Raw genomic sequence first — 19,125 nt, 5'->3', positions numbered from 1 at the left:
AAAGACAATTTACACCCTTTCCTCAGTTTTGGTGATCTTCTTGTTGGCCCAATTTACAATTTTACACCCAGCCTCCAGATTGCATTGTGCACCTCCAGTTACACACACTTTGACCACTGCTTGGTCTGTTGTTAGGTAATTTTGCAACTGCAATAAACTGGAGCATTTGCCATCAACGATGCTGGCCATGATTCTATCTCAAATAAGTTCACCCTTCAGTGCCCTATAATGTAATAAAGGAGTCTGCCAATTTTCATGGATGTTGAGACCATTAGTTGAAGCAGGTATATTCAATAATGAACCTCTTTTTGATGCTAAAATAAGAGCTGAATGCTGCTCCAGTTGAATGAAAGTCTGCTGAGTCTTCATCAACAGTTTGCTGGGTGAGGATGTCGACACTAAAAAGACACATTATGTACAAGGACAGAGATAACTGACTCAGAGCTGCTGCTGCCTCAAATGGAGATCTGAGGAAATGCATCTTCCAGAACTTTTATATACCTGCATCAGAGAGGATACAGGAGAGTAGGAATTGCACAGCCACACTGTTCTATGGGAATGTACCTCAACTGACCTCACTTCACAAGTCTTTAACTCCTTCACCATACTCTGAGATAATGATCAAGTCACAATACTTGGGAAAACTTTTAAGAATCTTACCAAATAGTTACTGAATCTTGCATGGTTGGCCTCTGATTCTACTGAGAAAAAGCAAGGCCTATCTTATCCTCTATACCATGTTTGATCATGTTGTTTAATGGATTCTTATAGTCTTAACTGAAGCTGGGGCCAAACTTTTTAGTAACCATGAAACTATTCATAATTACACTGTATGTCTGTTTAAAGTTTTGGGTTGTGTCTTTCTTCCAAAATAACTTGTTTTTTTCTCCCCAGTAAACAGCAAACAACCCACAGTTCTCCTTGGATCTTGATTTTTTTTTCAAGAAATCGCATGATAGAACCTTTTTCAACTCAGTAATGTCCAAACAATTGCAATGATGTTCACTGCCACCTCAACCCTTTCATTTGCCTGGAGATAGTGTGGTCATATCGTATAGTGTTGAATTTCCCAATTTTTAAAAAATTCTTCAGCTGAATTCTTCCCTCATGAAATTAGTGCCTTTGTCTCTCGTCAGAATGACTGGAACGTTGTAAAGCCTGAACTGATTCCAGGCATCCTGGTAGTCATTAAATTCAGCGAGTCTAACACTCAGTGTTCAGGATAATAGCTGAAAGTTACAAGCAAATCAATTTGTGCAAAAGGTCTGCTTCAAGTTTCATTTGTAATCAGTCTGGGATATCATATACAGAATGATTTACTGCAGAAATGGCCCTTTGGCCCTCTGCACCGACAAAAAAAAACTGTTCTAAATTTGCACTAGCCCCACTTTCCAGCACTCAGGCTTTGGACCTGAATGTTATGACATTTTAAGTGCTCATCCAAGTATTTTTTAAAGGTTGTGAGGTTTCCTGCTTCAACCACCCTAGCAGATTCCCCCATGGTCTGGGTGAAAATTATGTCTTCAAACCCCCTCCAAACCTCCTGCCTTTCACCTTAAAATTATGCATCTTTTAATTATTTTAGTTTATTTTGGTCATTGGTCTCAGCATTGCACTGGGTGAGGGGTCCATAATCTCATTGTTCATATTTATCCAGCTTCATCTGCCTTTCTCAAACTCAATTCAACTGCTTGATGCATCAGCGTCACTTTTCTCATTCTCTCAGGTCCAATGGCATTACTGTATTTTCTTTGTACAAAATATCATATGTTCTTCCCCCTTCAGGTCTGTGTGCCTGATATTTTCTGGCAGCAACATGCTTGTCTCCGATGCTTTCAGGCCATCCTTTCATCACTTGCTGAGCACTTGCTGAGTTGTATCCTGGTATATAATTTACTTGATTTCAGCCAGATACTAGTCTTTGAGATTCGATGTCTCGGCTGGCTTGATGACTTCTATATGTGCTCCTAAGATGCTGCTTGGCCTGCTGTGTTCACCCAGCCCCACGCTTTGTTATCTTTAGTTCCAAGCCATTGCTTTTGATTGAGTTTAGAAGATGCCACAGTTTATTTTGGCAGCCCCAACTTCATCATTAGTAGTGCTCCTCTTACCTGCACCTCAGCAACATACATATGTTCCCTTTACTTCTATGTCACGCCTCTGCAAACAAAGCAACATTCCTCACAGAAACTTTACAGCAGATAGAAGTGGTTTGAGGAAAATGCTTTGAAGTGGTTTCTGGTTGGATTCCATGTCACGATGTCGCTCCCAAACAGATATTGAATAAAACATTCACAAGCGAAGACAAAAAACGGGCACCTTTCCCCAACTGATCATTCAATTGTTGATAACATTCTGAACTGTCTTTCCTTGTTCTATAAGTCACTCCGCATTATGTCATTGTTGACATTTCAGTTTACTGGTTGTTTACAATATTGAAATCTGCTTCTTCTTCCATGTCCAGAGGCGACATGTTATGATCATACTTGATGTTACGACTGGACAAGTCAATTCCTGTCTGGCTGCCTGATCCAAGTCTGGGTATGGGGGGCAAATAACAAACAGGCAAAACTGTCAAACACCTTCTGCAGGGGACTTGTCCTCAGTGGTGCGTCCATCAAAGGTGGTCAATGTGTTTTCCTTTTTTATTGCAATCTACTCCCTGTTTTTGACCACATATAGTACCGGTCCCTTATTTTTAATGATAATTCCTAGGATCCCTGGAGCATTGCCACCAAATATCCTGACATGGCCTGTCTCTTCCCCAAATAATTTTTGAGATCTGGGAAAAACTTCAACTCCATTGTGTTCCTTGCAGTTGGAGCCCCTTCATATGGCTTTCACTTTCTCTTCACAGGGTATAATCTGTCCTTGTTGACCCTGCACGTAAGGTACATTATCTCCATTACCTGGAACACACATGTTTTCCCCCTTTTTAACTGAGTGCTAGCCTCAGAAAAAACATTAAAAGATTTGTTCCAAACTCTCCATGTGTTACTTTGCAGTATCTCCTGAGATCATGTTGGTCATCCAGACAGACCATTGCTCTGGACACCCTTGGATGATATTCTCCTTTCCCCTTTGAACGATGAAGCAAGGCGAAGACACCCCATAGGCCAGGTGAGTGTGCTCAATCCCGAACTCCCTGCAGTGCAGGAGCTTTGTGACACCTTGTCAATCCCCAACGAACAGCACTGCATCTTCCGCAAGGTTGCCCTCGTAAAAGGCGCCTTCCAGCAGGAGATGTGTAACAGTCTGTACCCACACAGCCCCCTGGCAGCCACTTCAGGGGCAGCGTGCAGTGGAGCAGACCTCTGCAGATGAGGGGATGGTTGTTGACTGATAGAGGCCTTTTGTTGTAAACTATCATTGCTGTAGTTTGTGGAGCACCAACCAGGTATGGCTGACCCAGTGACAGCTCTCCTTGTCAGGAATCACCCAGAGCTGCTGTGGGATTGGAAGCTCTCAGTGCATTCCAGATTCCCTCTTCTACATGATTGAGGTGAGGAATATTTGGATGATCATTTGGAGGTTGATGTATGAGTTCCATTTTGGCAACGTTCAAATGCAGACAAAGTTTTTCAAGGTCTTTTACACAATACCAGTCATGATGTGACTTCAAAGTGGAAGTTAGTGTTAGTTTTACACCCATCTCTTTAGCAAGAATCCCTTGTGGTTGAAGCTAACTGGCCTGCATCATGTGAATGTACAACAAGAGATAAATAGGGTAAGAATGATCACAGGGTAGGGAGGGGTAACTGAGTTCGGGTAAATGCTGTACGAAAGAAGGCTATTGATACATGAACAGGTAAAGAGTAGAACTCAACCTTAGACTTTGAATCAGAAGCAAGGGACACATTTGTTTCAAATAAAAACTCACTTGTTACAATGCTGTCTGGAATTGGGCATTTAGCCAGAGGTTAGAACCACAAGCTATAATTTGCTTCAGTATAACCAAGGGTGTAAACATGTGCTTAACAAAATAATCGTGGCTCAGCCACCTCTCCCTGTTTCTCTCACACATAAACACCCACACAAACACGCACACACACACACACACACACACACACACACACACACACACACACACACACACACTCTCTCACAGACACACACATATACACACACATGCACACTCACACACTCTCACATACACACGTACTATCACATACACATACATAGACAGACACACACACATACATAGACAGACACACACACACACACACACACACACACTATCACATACACATACATATACATACACACATACACACACTCTCTCACATTCGCACACTTACACATACACACACTTTCACATACGCACACACACACTCTCACATACACAGACACATACACACATATATACATACGCACACACACATACACACACACATATACATATACACACACACACGTATACACATGTGTGCGCACATGGCCACACATACGTGCATGTAGACATACACACGTGCATGTACACATACACACGCACATGCATGTGCACACACTCTCTCACACGCGTATGCGCATACACAGACACACACATACGCACACACATACGCACACACACAGACACTCACTCTCTCCTCTTGCATTCTCTCTCCATGGTGACACAGGGCTAGCACTACTGCCTCATACTGCTGAAAGCCTCGGTTCAATTCGTGTGTTGCCGGTTATCTATATGAAGTTTGCATGCGCTTCCTGTGTCTGCGTGGGTTTCTTCCATCTGCTCCGGTTTCCTTCCACAGCTCAAAGATGTGCAGGTTAGATGGATTGGCCATGCTATATTGTCCAAAGTGTTCAGTGTTGCAGGTGGATTAGTCGTGGGAAATGGAGGGTTACAGGGATAGGGTAGGAGGACGGATCTGACTGGCATGCTGTTGTAGGGTTGGAATGTGCTGAATGGCCTGCTTCCATAATGTAGGGATTCTATGATTCTCATTGCCATTTCTCCTCTCTCATGTATTGTCTCTTTCTTTGAGTCTCTGTTGCTCTGTTATTCCGTCTCTTTTGTCTCACTTCATCTCTCTCTCTCTTTCTCCTTCTTTCGCATTGTTTGGCTGCCCTGCCAGGGCTGTCCTCATTTTTAACCTATTTTACTCCTCGGTTTCTCTCTGCCATTGCTCTTTCTTGGTCACTCTTTCTCCTCCATGCACTCTTTAGACCACACACACACATTCTCCCTCTCTGTGCCTCTCTCTGTCCTCCATCACTCATTTCCCTCATGTACTAGTCTTCCCTCTTTGACCCTCTCCCCTTGGCTGAAGGTCTCTGTGCAGCTAGTGTGCTGATGCCTAGTTGCACAGTTGTTTGTGAGGTGCACATTGAAAATATTGACTCATTCAAAGGTTCAAGTCAAACAAACAAATACTTGCAGACCACGGACCTACTGAGCAGCTCTGTGCCAGTGAAATGGTGCAATGACTGATGGACTTCAGTGGAGACGTTATCTAATCAGCCTCCTGACTATTAATGCAGGGAAATGGAAGAATTTACCAAACCAGACGCCTTTAGTATAAATACTTGCCGATCAATGCTCACTGTCGAGTAAACTTCCTCCCTAACTGCTCAATAGGAAGGTGCCAGCCTTGTCTCAGTAAATTCCCCTCAAATATTGCACCAGTGAGCCATTTCCCTGACCAGACCCTAGATACTCTCATCTGGCTGCCTGAGTAATCATCTCGTGTCAACAGCCAAGTCTGTTTTTCTTAAGGTTTATTTGACAAAGATATTCAAAACCTTGAGGTGCTCCAATGCAGTAGCTAAGAAGGAACCGTGCCCACTGACAGGAGAGTCACTAACTAGGAGACAGAGATTGAAGACGTCTGGTAAAATAACTGGAAATGAGGAAAAGCCTCTTTCAACACAAGGACTAGCCATATGGAATGGACGGTGGAAGTGAATTTAACTATAACTTCCAAGAAAGAGGAATTGAGAGGAAAAAGGAACAATTGAGAGGAGGAAGGAAGCAAAATTTGCAGAAGACTCAAAAATAGGGGAAGCGCAAGTTGTGAGAGAGTTACAAACAGTTTCTGAAAGATATTGATAGGTTAAGTAAGTGAGAAAGAAAGTTGGCAAATGGAGTATAATGTGGGAAAATGTGAATTTGTTCATTTTGGAAGGGAGAACAAAATAGCAGTATTATTTAAATGGAGAAAAACTGCAGAAAGTTGCGATATTTGGGGATATGTGTGCACAAAACACAGAAAGCTAGCACACGGGTACAGCAGGTAATCAGGAAGGGTAATGAAATGTTAGCCTTTATTTCAAGTGTTGGAGTAAAAACTGGAGAAGTCTTACTGTAAGTATACAAGGTGAGACCACATCTGGAGTACTGTGAGCAGTTCCCCTTATTTAATGAAATCCTTCATTTAATTGGAGGCTGTTCAGAGAAGCTTCATTGAGATGATCCCTGCATGGCAGGATTCTCTGCAGCTCAGAAAAATGAGAGGTCATCTCACTGAAACAAAGAGAGTTCTTAGAGGGTTTGACAGGGTAAATGCTGAGAGGGTGTTTCCACTCATGGGAGAGTCCAGGGCCAGAGGGCATAGTATCAGGGTAAAGGGCCACCAGTTTAAATCTGAGATGAGGGGAATGTCTTCTTTCAGCGGATTCTGAGGTTTTGGAACTCCTTGCCACAGATAGCTGTGGGGATAGAGTCCTTGTGTATATTTAGAGCTGAGATAGTTTCTTGATCAGTCAGGGAATCAAAGGTTATGGAAAAAGGGCAGGAAAGGGGATGTGAGGAATGTCAGAGCAGCCGCAACCTGATTGAATAGTGGAACAGGCTGGAGGGGCTGAATGGCTTACTCCTGGTTCTGTTTCTTATGTTCCTACAGTCTTTATAGTTCAGAAGAAAATGAATGATAGAGTTGTGGATAAAGAGCAGGAGCCAGCGGATGAAATGGAAAACTATCAAAGGTAGAGGCATGATGGATCGTGTGGCCTCCTCCTATACTCTCAGAATCTGCGATTCCCCCCATTCCCAACTGGAACTGTAAAAGGGAAGAATTAAATGCTTGAATTTATATAACGCCTGTTACAATCTCAGCATGGCCTAAAGTACTTTGGTTTCTGTTTTGGGTTGGTATCAGAGATGAACATTGATGTTCTGCTAACATCATCGTAGTGAAAGGTCAGATACTCTCTTTCCCACATATTTATTGACGGACAGATATCAGATATCATTCGTGACCCTGGTCAGACCTCCCTGCTCATCCTCAAAATAGTGGCATGGGGGTCTTTTACTTTCACCTAGGAGGGCAGGTGGTGCCTCAGTTTAACAGTTTATCTACCCCTTCTTTGACCCTGTCCCTCCCCAGCAATTCCTCAGTACTGTTCCTGCTGGGAGTGTCAGCCTAGAACATGTGCTGATCTCTATCTGGAGAGAGTTTTGAAACCAGACTCCATTGAATCTGAAGACAGAGTACTGCTCACAGCTGACACATACACCGCTCCCACATCGAGCGAAATCTGCAGTGTGATTTCACAGCACCTCAAATCGTCAAATTGGGGAAGTTAATGGCTCCCTTCTCCCTTAGCAGCACCTCCGCCACCTACACTTCCCCATGCTCCTTGCACTCGGAAGATCCAATGGGATGCTTGACTGGGAAAGCACCATTTTCTTCTCCTGATTGAGTCACAGGCTGGAGGGAAGGGGAATCTTTGTCCAGAACATAGAAGGCTGAGGGAAGACGAGCAGAAAGTTGTCAAAGATAATGAGGGTTTGGACACAATAGATGTTGAGAATATGTTTTCACTTGTGTAGGTGTTAGGAAGTGTCTGCTTCCCCCTCCCCTCTCTCCTTTCTCGTTTTTTTTTCTCTTTTCTTTCTTTCCCTCATTGTCTGACATCATGGGGAAGCTGAGGCGGTGCTTGTTGGGGCATTGGCTGCAGCTGTGGTATTGACGAGTGAGGACTACAGGCTGCGGTAGGCCCGGATCCTGGACTCCAGAACTCAGTGGGATGTTGGCTACAGTAGGACTTAGCACCCAGACTGGGGCTGCAGTAGGCCTGGAGCCTGGACTCGGGTATTCAGTGGGTCACCGGCTGTGCTGGTGGTGGTGTCTGGAGGGGCGACACTTAGCTGCTGTAGGCCTGAAGTGCGGGGATTCCCTGAGGCCTGGGACACCTCACAGAGAGCTTGCAGAGGCCCTGGAGCTGTGTTTGAAGAACCTTGTACAGTAGATGAAACTCTACTTGTGTAATTTCTTTATTATTCTTTTGGTAACTCAAAATGGCACTGGCTTGTGGTGATGAAATAGTTTTCACTGTGTCTTTCCGGATGTATGAGGAAACAAGTAAATAAATAGGAAATAGGGAAGATTGTTATAAAATAACCATTAATAAATCCAGAATATGGAAGCAGCTGCTTTCCCTAGTGGGTGGAGAAACTAGCTCCCACAGGGAATGGGCATGTGCTAAAAGAAATAGAAGGATTGATTGGTAAAAAAGAAAGGGGCAGGTGTGGAAGGTGACCACAAGCCTAAACTATGTGGGCTGAATGGCCTGTTATGTGTTGGAAAAGGAAGACTTTTTCTCTCCCGAAGCATCAAAATATTTAAATCTTGCTGAAAAGTGACAATGTGTTGCTGATTTTGTTTTTTTTCATTTTAGACTCATCAGTGGCAGTTTCAGAAATATTCATTTCTGTTCCAGCAAACACATATTCATAGAGGTTTTAGGAAGCTTCCTCTGAGGTATTGTTTCTTCCTCTGTTCCTTTCAGCAGTGTCTCTGGTCTTTCTGTTGCCTTTTCAAGTCTCCTTTCCCCTCAGTTTTGTGTGTCCTTGCCCAACCCCCACTCTGCTTTCTCAATGGTACTCATCCTCCACTGCCCTCATGTTGGCATCAGGCTAATGGTTGGCACAGAGATGCCAGCTCCTTCTTGTTTGACAAGTTATGTATCCGGAATGTTCTAAAGTGGAAAAGGAGACAATAAAAGCAGTTCCTCGAAATAGGATCTTGTTGATTGCCAATGACCTCTTTGTCAGTGGTCAGGAAGGCATGAATGAACAAGGGAAAGCTTTCAATGAATCTTCCTCAGCAATAAATCTAAAGTCAAAACAGCAGAACCTGCATTGCTATAGCACCTATCACATCTGGAGGACATTCCAAAGTGCTTCATTATTCGAAGCCTTATATGCTTGTTATGTTTGCTGTATAAATAATAAGCCAATTTACACACAACAACCTCACAAAAGCAGCAATGGGTTCAGAAATTCAAGTTCCAGTTCAAAATATTCAGCATGGGATATCACTGGCAGCCCCAATCTACATTCAACCAGTTACTGGGACTTTTAGCAACCTGAATGTGGACTGGGATAATGGGTGACGTCAAAGGTTGGGAGGGGTAAATGTTCTTAAGTTGCATTTAGGAAAATATCCCGTAGCAGTATGTTTCCAGTCCAACAAGAAAGGATACACGGTTGTATCTTTTAAAAAAGGCGGGCCAAATAGGACAAGTGTCAGTGTGGGATAATTCAGGAGACAGAGATCATAGAATCATCTGGTTTAGGATGACGATAGAAAAGGACATTGGGCAATCCAGGCAAAGAGCAATTAACTGGGAGAGAGTGATTTCAATGGGACAAGAATGGAGCTGAGCCAGGTGGTCTAGAACAAAATGGTGATGGGAAAAACTGTCGTTAAACAATTGGTTACCCTCAAAAAGGAGATGGTTGAGGTATATTCCTTTAAAATGGGAAGTGTGTGCAATCTAATGCAGAGCTTCCTGGATGAATAAGAGTTTGAAATTAAATGTGCGCTTATGGCAGATGTCAGTAGCTGAGAACGAAGAGGAATACAGTGGGTTCAGAGGGGAGGTGAACAGACCTAACACAAAGAGGAGTGAGCAGGGGCTATGAGAGATGACCAGCAGCCAATGTAAAGGGGAATCTTAAACACTTCTACAGGCAATTAAAACACAAAAAAAAGTGGCAAAAGGAACATTAGTGTTGGCTGGGGATGAAAAGAAATGACTTTACAGATAGAGGCAGTAGCATGGTGTGTTAAAATTAATACTTTGCATCTGTCCTTACTGAGAAGGTAGATGCCACCCAGGCCCAATGGCGGCAGAGGACACAGCTCTATCACTGGAAAGGTTCAGAATTGATAAGGAGGATGCATTGGATAGACTGTCAACATTCAAAGTTGGCAAGGCTCTGGGAATGGATGAGCTGCATCCAAGAGTATTGAAGGAAACGAGAGTGGAAATTGCAGTGGCACTGGCTACAATCTTTCATTCTTTAAGCTCAGGAAGGATGCCAGAGGATTGGAAAATAGCAGACAATATGCCCTTGTTCAAAAAACTGTAAGGGTCAGGCCAGCAATTATAAACCAATCAGTTTCACCTCAGGGGTAGGGAAGCTCAGTAGTCAAAAGGAAAAAGCCAGCAGAGTTTGTCAAGAGGAAATGTGTCTGAGTAACTTGCTGGAGCTTTTTTGAAGAGGTGAAAGAGGGTATTGAAAAGGGTAATGCTGTTGATGTGGTAGAGATGAACATTTGTAAAGCATTTGCTTAAGTACCACACAATAGACTTGGGAGAAAGCTTATTGTTCGCCGAATAAAAATGTCAGTAGCAACATGGATACAACCAACATTGCTGAATGTTAGAAACAGAGAGTAATGGTCAATGGATATCTTTTAGGCTGGAGTAAGACTTGTAGTGGAGTTCCTGAGGGATCAGAATTGGGATGTTTGCTTACCTAATATATATGAATGATGTAATTTTTGAGGTGCAGGAGACAATTTCAAAATTCACAGATGATACAAAACTTGGAAACATTGTAAACTGTGAGGAAGACAGTGTCGGACTCCAAAAGGATATAGACAGATTGGTAGAGAAAGTGGATAAGTTGATAATCCCAGTGCAATGAACAGAAGTGGGACGCGATGCATTTTGGTTGGAAGAACACAGACAATGTCAAACAATGGTACAATTTTAAAGGGCCAGCAGTAATAGACAATTCTTGGTATATGTGTGCACATATCACTGAAAGTGACAGGACAGCGGGGAGAGAGCAGCTCATAAAGGATACAGTATCCTGGGCAAGATCAAGGCAGTTATCCTGAACTTGTATAAGACAGTTTTAGCTGGAGTATTGTCTGCCTTGTGGGCATCACACTGTCGGAAGGATTTGACCATAATGGAGAGAGGAGATTTACAAAAATGATTCTAGGAATAAGAAACTGCGGTTTGTATGGACAGATTGGGGGGGATGGGACTGTTCTCTGTACGAAGAAGACTGAGAGGAGATTTAATAGAGGTTTTCAAAATCCAGAGATGTTTCAGTAGAATAGGCAGGGAGAGCCTTCTCTCTTGGAAAAGGATTGAGCAGGCACAGATTTAAAGTGATTTGCAAATCTATGACCTGAGACAAAGCCTTTGCACACAAAGACTGACTGGTTCCAGAATACACTGCCTGGAAGATTGGTGAAGGCAGAATCAATTGAGACATTTAAGAGAGTATGAGGTGGCTATCGGAATAGAAACAATATTCAAGCTTATTGGAAAAGAGCAGGCACAAAGCTGTTAAGCATGTTTGAGAACCAGTGCAGTTACAATGGGCTGAGTGGTCTCTTCTGCACCATAACAATTCTGTAAATCTGTGAGGTCCAGAATTTCTTGTCATCCTCAATTGCCCTGAAGTAGGTGGTGCTGAGCAGCCATCTTGAACTGGAGCAGTTCATGTGATGCACATAAACCTCGATAGTTTTACAAGTTTCTCATTGGGAGTCATCACAATCTGGTGGTCTGGAGGTAACTGTGGGTCAGGCCAGGTGAAGGCAGCAGATTTCCACTTCAGAAGGACAACAGTGAACTAGGTAAGTTATTTTTAATTAAATAATTTCATGATGATAATGAATGAGATTAGTTTTTAAATTCAGACCCGTGAATGGAATTAACATTCCCAAACAGTTGAATTTCTATTCAGAGACTCAATGTATTAGTCCAGAGCTCGGGAATATGTGTTTAGTAACACTCCCACACGACTAATGACCATCTTCGTATCTTTTTGAGCATTTTAATACCTCACCTGACAGCTGGTATCTCTGAGAATGCCTCAATCCTTCAGGGGCAATATCAGCTTAAGTTCCTCAATAGAATTTGAGTTCATTACCTTCTGACACAGAGGAATCCAGCAGCTTACACTAATATCAGCCTGTAAACTGTGGTCATCCTTACTTGGAATCTTCTGCAGCCCTAGTTTCCTTCAAACTCCCAGTGTATCTGAGCCTCCAGCTGTCCAGGCAGGAATTGGAAATTCCCTCCCTAAAACCCCTCTCTCCCCTTTCAGATGCTCCTTTGAACCTGCCTTTTTGGTTGAGCTTTTAGGTTATCTTATACCTCCTTGCAATGCTGAATGTTCCATAATTGTTGGGGGGGGGCACGCAGTTGGGGGTGCGGCGGTGGTCACTCTTGTACAGAGCCAGCACAAGCACAGAATGGCTTCGTCCTGTGCTGTAAACAGTGGTAAAGATTAAATACTGTCACTAAGTGAGATTTTTGTAAACATTCTTCACAAGAGGTTATTGGATCATGGAATACCATGCAGCGGGGAGTAGGTGAGACAGAGACCATCATCAGAGAGAGTAAACTTTGAGGAGACATGGGCTTTAATGAAGGAATGGGAGATTGTAATATAAGCCAGCACAGAGTCAGTGGGCTGAGTGGTCTCCTACATGGTGTTTATAGAGTAACATGGTGTTTATAGAGGACTGTTGGATGGCAGAAAGAGCCACTAGGACAGTTAATAATGAGTAACAAATGCTGGCCTTGCTCCTGATATCTACATCCCACAAAAGTATGCACTTTGAAAGAATATAGCAGTGCAGTGTAGGAATAGGAGCAAACAATCATCCAGAGTTAGGATCAGATTCTGCTCCCAACCCACAGTATGTTAGATGGTTATAAACTTGGCCAATGGCCGCAGTGCAATACTGAGGGAGCACTGCACAGTACAGGATGTGTATTTTAAATGAGACATTTCACTCATGCTCCTTCTACGTGCCCAGGGTGACTATAAGGTATTGTGAGGCACTATTTAAAGCAAGAACAGGGGAATATTCCTTTGTCATTTTATCCCAACATCATAATAAACTCATTATTACTATTTCCCACATAACAACAATAACTGTACTTCAAAGGCACTTCATTGGCTGTTAACAACTTTGGAACATCTTGGGGACATTAAAGGCTCTGTACAAATGCATATCTTTTTTGCTGATGGCTGCACCACTTTGCTGAAGTATATGATGTTGGTTTGTCTCCATCAGGGTATTTTATTTGATGTACCAATTCTCATGCTACTCATAATGACAGACTGTGTCCCTTACAGAGATACCTACAGACTGTGTCCCTTACAGACACACCAACAGACTGTGTCCCTTACAGAGATACCTACAGACTGTGTCCCTTACAGAGTGACCGACAGACTGTGTCGCTTACAGAGATACCTACAGACTGTGTCGCTTACAGAAATACCAACAGACTGTAATAAAATGTGAGGCTGGATGAACACAGAGGCCCAGCAGCATCTCAGGAGCACAAAAGCTGACATTTCAGGCCTAGACCCTTCATCAGAGAGGGGGATGGGGTCAGGGTTCTGGAATAAATAGGGAGAGAGGGGGAGGCGGACCGAAGATGGAGAGAAAAGAAGATAGGTGGAGAGGAGAGTATAGGTGGGGAGGTAGGGAGGGGATAGGTCAGTCCAGGGAAGACGGACAGGTCAAGGAGGCGGGATGAGGTTAGTAGGTAGGAGATGGAGGTGCGGCTTGGGGTGGGAGGAAGGGATGGGTGAGAGGAAGAACAGGTTCCTCATTTCCACCACATCTGTTCCCAAGATGGGGTGTTCCACTCGCGAACATCCCAGATGTCCTCTTATTTCAAGGAGCGTAACGTCCTCCCCTTCGGTTGTTGAAAGTTCTCTCGACCGCATCTCTTGCATTTCCCGCACCTCTGCTTTCACATCCCCTCCCCACAACAAACACAAGGACAGAATCTGCCTTGTCCTCATATATCACCTCATTGATCTCCAGATTCAACGCATCATTCTTCGCCATTTCCGATAATCCAACCTCACAATCAAAGATATATTTCCCTCTCCAACCCTATCCATCTTTCATAGGGACCACTCTCTCTGTGACTCCCTCTTCTCCGCACTAGCCCCACCACCCCCAGCAACTTTCCCTACTACCACAAGAAGCGCGACACCTGCCCCTACACTTCCCCCCTCACCCCCACACCAGGCCCCAAGAAAACCTTCTACATGAGACAGATGTTCACCTACACATCTGCTAATGTGGTATACTGTATCCGCTACTCCAGATGTGGCCTCCTCTACATCAGGGAGACCAAGTGGAGGCCCAGAGACCGCTTGTGGAGCACCTCCCACTCGGTTCGCGATAAACGACAACACCTTTCAGTCATGAACCACTTTAACTCTCCTTCCCACTCCCTGGGTGACATGTCCATCCTGGGCCTCCTCCATTGTCACAATGATACCACCCAGAAACTGGAGGAGCAGCACCTCATATTCCACCTCAGGAGCCTACATTCCAATGGCCTAAACATAGAGTTCACCAGTTTTAAATTCTCCCCACCCCGGTCTCATCCCATGACCAACCCTCTCTCTCATCCCCGCCTCCTTGACCTGACACAACCTGTCCATCTTCTCCTCCCACCTCACTGACCAATCCATACCACTCCCTCCCTTCACTCACCTATCACCATCCCACCAACCTTCCCTAGCCCCACCCCTCCTCTTTCTATTTATTTCAGAGCCCCCTTTCCTCCTTCCCATTTCTGAAGAAGAGTCCCGACCCAAAACATTAACTTTCTTGCTCCGCTGATGCTGCCTGTCTCGCTGTGTTGCTCCAGCTGCACACTGTGTTCTCTCTGACTCCAGCATCTGCAGTTCTTACTATTGATGATAAAAAGTATGAATCCTAATTGAGTGAAAGGTCAATCTTAGGGCCGATTAGTTGATGCATAAATTGCAGTAGCAGTGAGCAAGCTAGCCTGAGATCAAGATTCATTAAAACAGGGAGATAAGCCTCTTTCTGGGGAAAACAAACAACATTCCCACTGAACGGAAAGTCGCCTGACTGTGGTAGATGACACATGTTGCCAAACTGCTCAATCACTGAAGATTAGAGAGTTTGTAGGTTTGATCACACAGGCTGCTTGTTTAGAAAGGAGTCAAAAAGAAAGTGTGTAATGGTGACCTCTCAGGGACAGGAGCAGGCTGTGAGCAATGACTGAACATTGAGGCAGAGCAGGATAATCATCCATTTCAGTCTAATCCTTGCTCAAATCCCTGTAAACCGGGGCCACTTAAGTTTGTAAACATTGTACAGAAAAGTTCATGATGTGTTACCATAATTGCGATATTTTGCATTGTGCCTTGCTTCAATGGAGAACAAGTGGCTGTGTCTCACTGCTGAGGTTATTGTTATCCAGAGTAATCCTGACAGACCAGGGAAAGTAGGAATAAAAGCTCACATTCCCTTGCTAATTAAAAACCTGTTTCACTCAGCTGCAAATACACTTAACAATCCGGTCTTGAGAGCCCTATGCCGGCCCAGTAATATTGCCAGTCTGCTGCAATATGGGCCAGTTAGCTATCACTTCTGATGGGTCAGGACCTCTCATGCTCTGGATGCAGCCTCCCTGGAAACAGGCCTGAAGTAGGGACATGCCAGTGGATTGGCACAGAAAAGGCGCCAGTACGCCCACCTCCAAGCCTGTCTCCACACAGAATGAAGCCTCTGCCCAAGGCGTCAGACCTGGTGCAGGCTAACCCTTGATTATTTACTCAGCTACATTCCCTTCCCAGCCTTCTGACAGATAAACGTGGCCCAGTCTGGAAATGAAAGGCGAGCAGAAGTGATCAGCAGTTCAAAAGTAAATGAATTGCTCTTTCCATTCATTCCAGCCAGGCAAACAGTGGGTCCTCGGAATGTTTGAGATACTTGCGAAGGCCCGGGGGATCTAACCTTAGACAGCATTTGGGAAGGGAACAAGGCAGCAGCAGGCAGGAAAGAGACTTTGAAAGTAGTGACAAATCAGATTGATATTTGTTTTTGATTTATTTTTCTGATCTGCAGCAATCAAACCTTCCTGCTGACCGTCCAACATCAGCAAAGTGTTGAACGACAGCACGGTCTGGTACAGGGGGAGCCTTTCATTGAATCCTCCCCAGTCAGCCAAAGGGAAGTCAGTGCTTCGTAAAACCTTTACACATCAGCTCTGTTGCCCTTTCTCACTGAGACAGAACAGCATTGCCACTGTAGGGATTCGTGTTCACAAGTCTATCGCACCAGGATTTCCAAGATGCACTGACTTCTGGTCAAACTGGCTTTGCTCACTAGCTTCACCAACATCATCGAGGAACTTGTTGACTTGAACTCATAACTCAGTTTGTTTATACATTTTCCTGTTTATGTAAGTTCATTCTCTGCAAACAAGAGGAACGTGTTCAAACCTTGCACATTTTTAGCACGACTATGGATGCTTTGTCCGTGGTAATGTCATGACCACTGAGTTGACTTTCCACCTAATCAGCATCTTTTCCCTATAGAATAAATTGTTTTGATTGTTTCAAACCTATCTTTAGGCATGAGTGCAAAATGTAAAGGTTCAGCAGCATGTGTGTGTTTCAGCATTGGTACAGTTGGTTATTCTCAAACATGTTTAGGCCACTGTCACATTTTTATTCTGGCAACAATTTCATGGTTCTCAATTTAACTGTATTTAATGACAGGGAGTAAGATACACAAGCATTTTTGCAGCAGTGAAATGCAAAACATTTCTGCACAAATACAGGTAAAGTGAAGGACAGGATATTAAACAGTAGCTCCACGTACCACCAGCACTGTACATGATACATTGAATAAGCTGGAACAATTTGAGGTAGAAATACAGTGAGACTTAAACATTACCACAAAGAGACACAATGGTGAAGCATCAGAGATAATGGGAACTGCAGATGCTGGAGAATCCATGATAACAAAGTGTGGAGCTGGATGAACACAGCAGGCCAAGCAGCATCTCAGGAGCACAAAAGCTGACGTTTCGGGCCTAGACCCTTCATCAGAGAGAGGGATGGGGAGAGGGTTCTGGAATAAATAGGGAGAGAGGGGGAGGCGGACTGAAGATGGAGAGAAAAGAAAATAGGTGGAGAGGTAAGTATAGGTGGGGAGGCAGGGAGGGGATAGGTCAGTCCAGGGAAGACAGACAGGTCAAGGAGGCAGGATGAGGTTAGTAGGTAGGAAATGGAGGTGCGGCTTGAGGTGGGAGGAGGGGATAGGTGAGAGGAAGAACAGGCTAGGGAGGTGGGTACGAGCTGGGCTGGTTTTGGGATGCAGTGGGGGAAGGGGTGATGTTGAAGCTTGTGAAGTCCACATTGATACCATTGGGCTGCAGGGTTCCCAAGCAGAATATGGGTTGCTGTTCCTGCAACCTTCGGGTGGCCTCATTATGGCACTGCAGGAGGCCCAAGATGGACATGTCGTCTAAAGAATGGGAGGGGGAGTTAAAATGGTTTGTGACTGGGAGGTGCAGTTGTTTATTGCGAACTGAGTGGAGGTGTTCTGCAAAGCGGTCCCCAAGCCTCCGCTTGGTTTCCCCAATGTAGAGGAAACCACACTGGGTACAGTGGATGCAATATACCACATCGGCAGATGTGCAGGTGAACATCTGCTTAATATGGAAAGTCATCTTGGGGCCTGGGATAGGGGTGAGGGTGAGCCATCTTCAATCTGACCCCACCACCCAAGACATTTTTCCATCCCCACCCTTGTCTGCCTTCCAGAGAGACCACTCTCTCCGGGACTCCCTTGTCCGCTCCACACTCCCCTCCAACCCCACCACACCCGGCACCTTCCCCTGCAACCGCAGGAAGTGCTACACTTGCCCCCACACCTCCTCCCTCACCCCCATCCCAGGCCCCAAGATGGCGATAAACATGGTTTGAGGTGTAGTGTGTAGGCAGTGCTGAGTTCTCCAACAGCCATTGATACCAACCTGTGAACTCTGTACAAACGATACATCACAGAAACAGCCCCGTATGCCAGTCTACTTTCACAGCAAGAAACCTGGATGGAATGCTGGGCTCTGCCATGCACTCGGCCATCAGGGGGTTCCCCCTGGCTCCCTGGTAGCACTGCCATCTCTCAATCACTCTCAATCACTCTATTCTTAGAACAGACTCATAGGCAATTACAGCACAGAGGGAGGTCATTTGGCCCATTGTGTCCTTGTTGGTTGATAAAGATCAAATTAACTAATCCCATTTTCTGGCTGTTGGCCCATTGCCCTGGAGGCTATGGCTAAGCAAGTGAGTGCTGAAGTACTGCTTCGATGTTATGAAGAGTTTCTGATCCAACCACCCTTTCAGGCAGGTAGTTCCCAACCCCTTTTCAGTGAAGTGAAAAATATTCCCTTCAACTCTCCTCTACGTCTTATACTAAATCTCTTCAGCAAATCCCCCCCCTCAGCTGCAGTCACATCCTCCCTGTAATGTGGTGACCAGAATGACAGTATTTCAGTTGTGGCCTGACTAGTATTTTATGGTGTTCCAGCATAGCCATCTTTCTGTTGTAATCTGTGCCTTGGATAACGAAGCCTGTGTGGGATGCTCTTCAGAGAGTCAGTTTAGACTTGCTGGGCCAAATGGCCTGCTTCCACACTGTAGGCATTCTATGAAAAGTGCAAGAGCAGGAAGGTGATGTTGAATTATACAACATACTGTTAAACCGCAGCTGGAACATTATGTACAGTTTTGGGGTTCCACATTAATGGCAGGTGTGAATGCATTGGATAAAGTACAGAGTCAATTTAGAAGAATGGTTCCTGGACTGAGAAATTTCAGTGAAGAGGATAGATTGAAGTTTGGGCTCCTTTCCTTGCAGGGAAGAAGACTTACCGAAAATTTGTTAAATGTTTTCTAAATCGTGAGTGGGCTGGATGGAGTAGATAGGAAGAACTTATTCTTGCTTGTAAAGGGAAGACAAGTAAGAGGGCATTGATTTAAGATGATTTTCAAAAGAAGCAAGGGTGAAGTGAGGAATAGCTTCTCACGCAGTGAGTAGTTAGGATATGGAAGGCACAGCCTGGAAATGT

The sequence above is a fragment of the Stegostoma tigrinum genome, chromosome 34 (genome assembly GCF_030684315.1).
Source record: "Stegostoma tigrinum isolate sSteTig4 chromosome 34, sSteTig4.hap1, whole genome shotgun sequence".
NCBI lineage: Eukaryota > Metazoa > Chordata > Chondrichthyes > Orectolobiformes > Stegostomatidae > Stegostoma > Stegostoma tigrinum.
Note: the sequence above shows the minus strand (reverse complement) of the source record.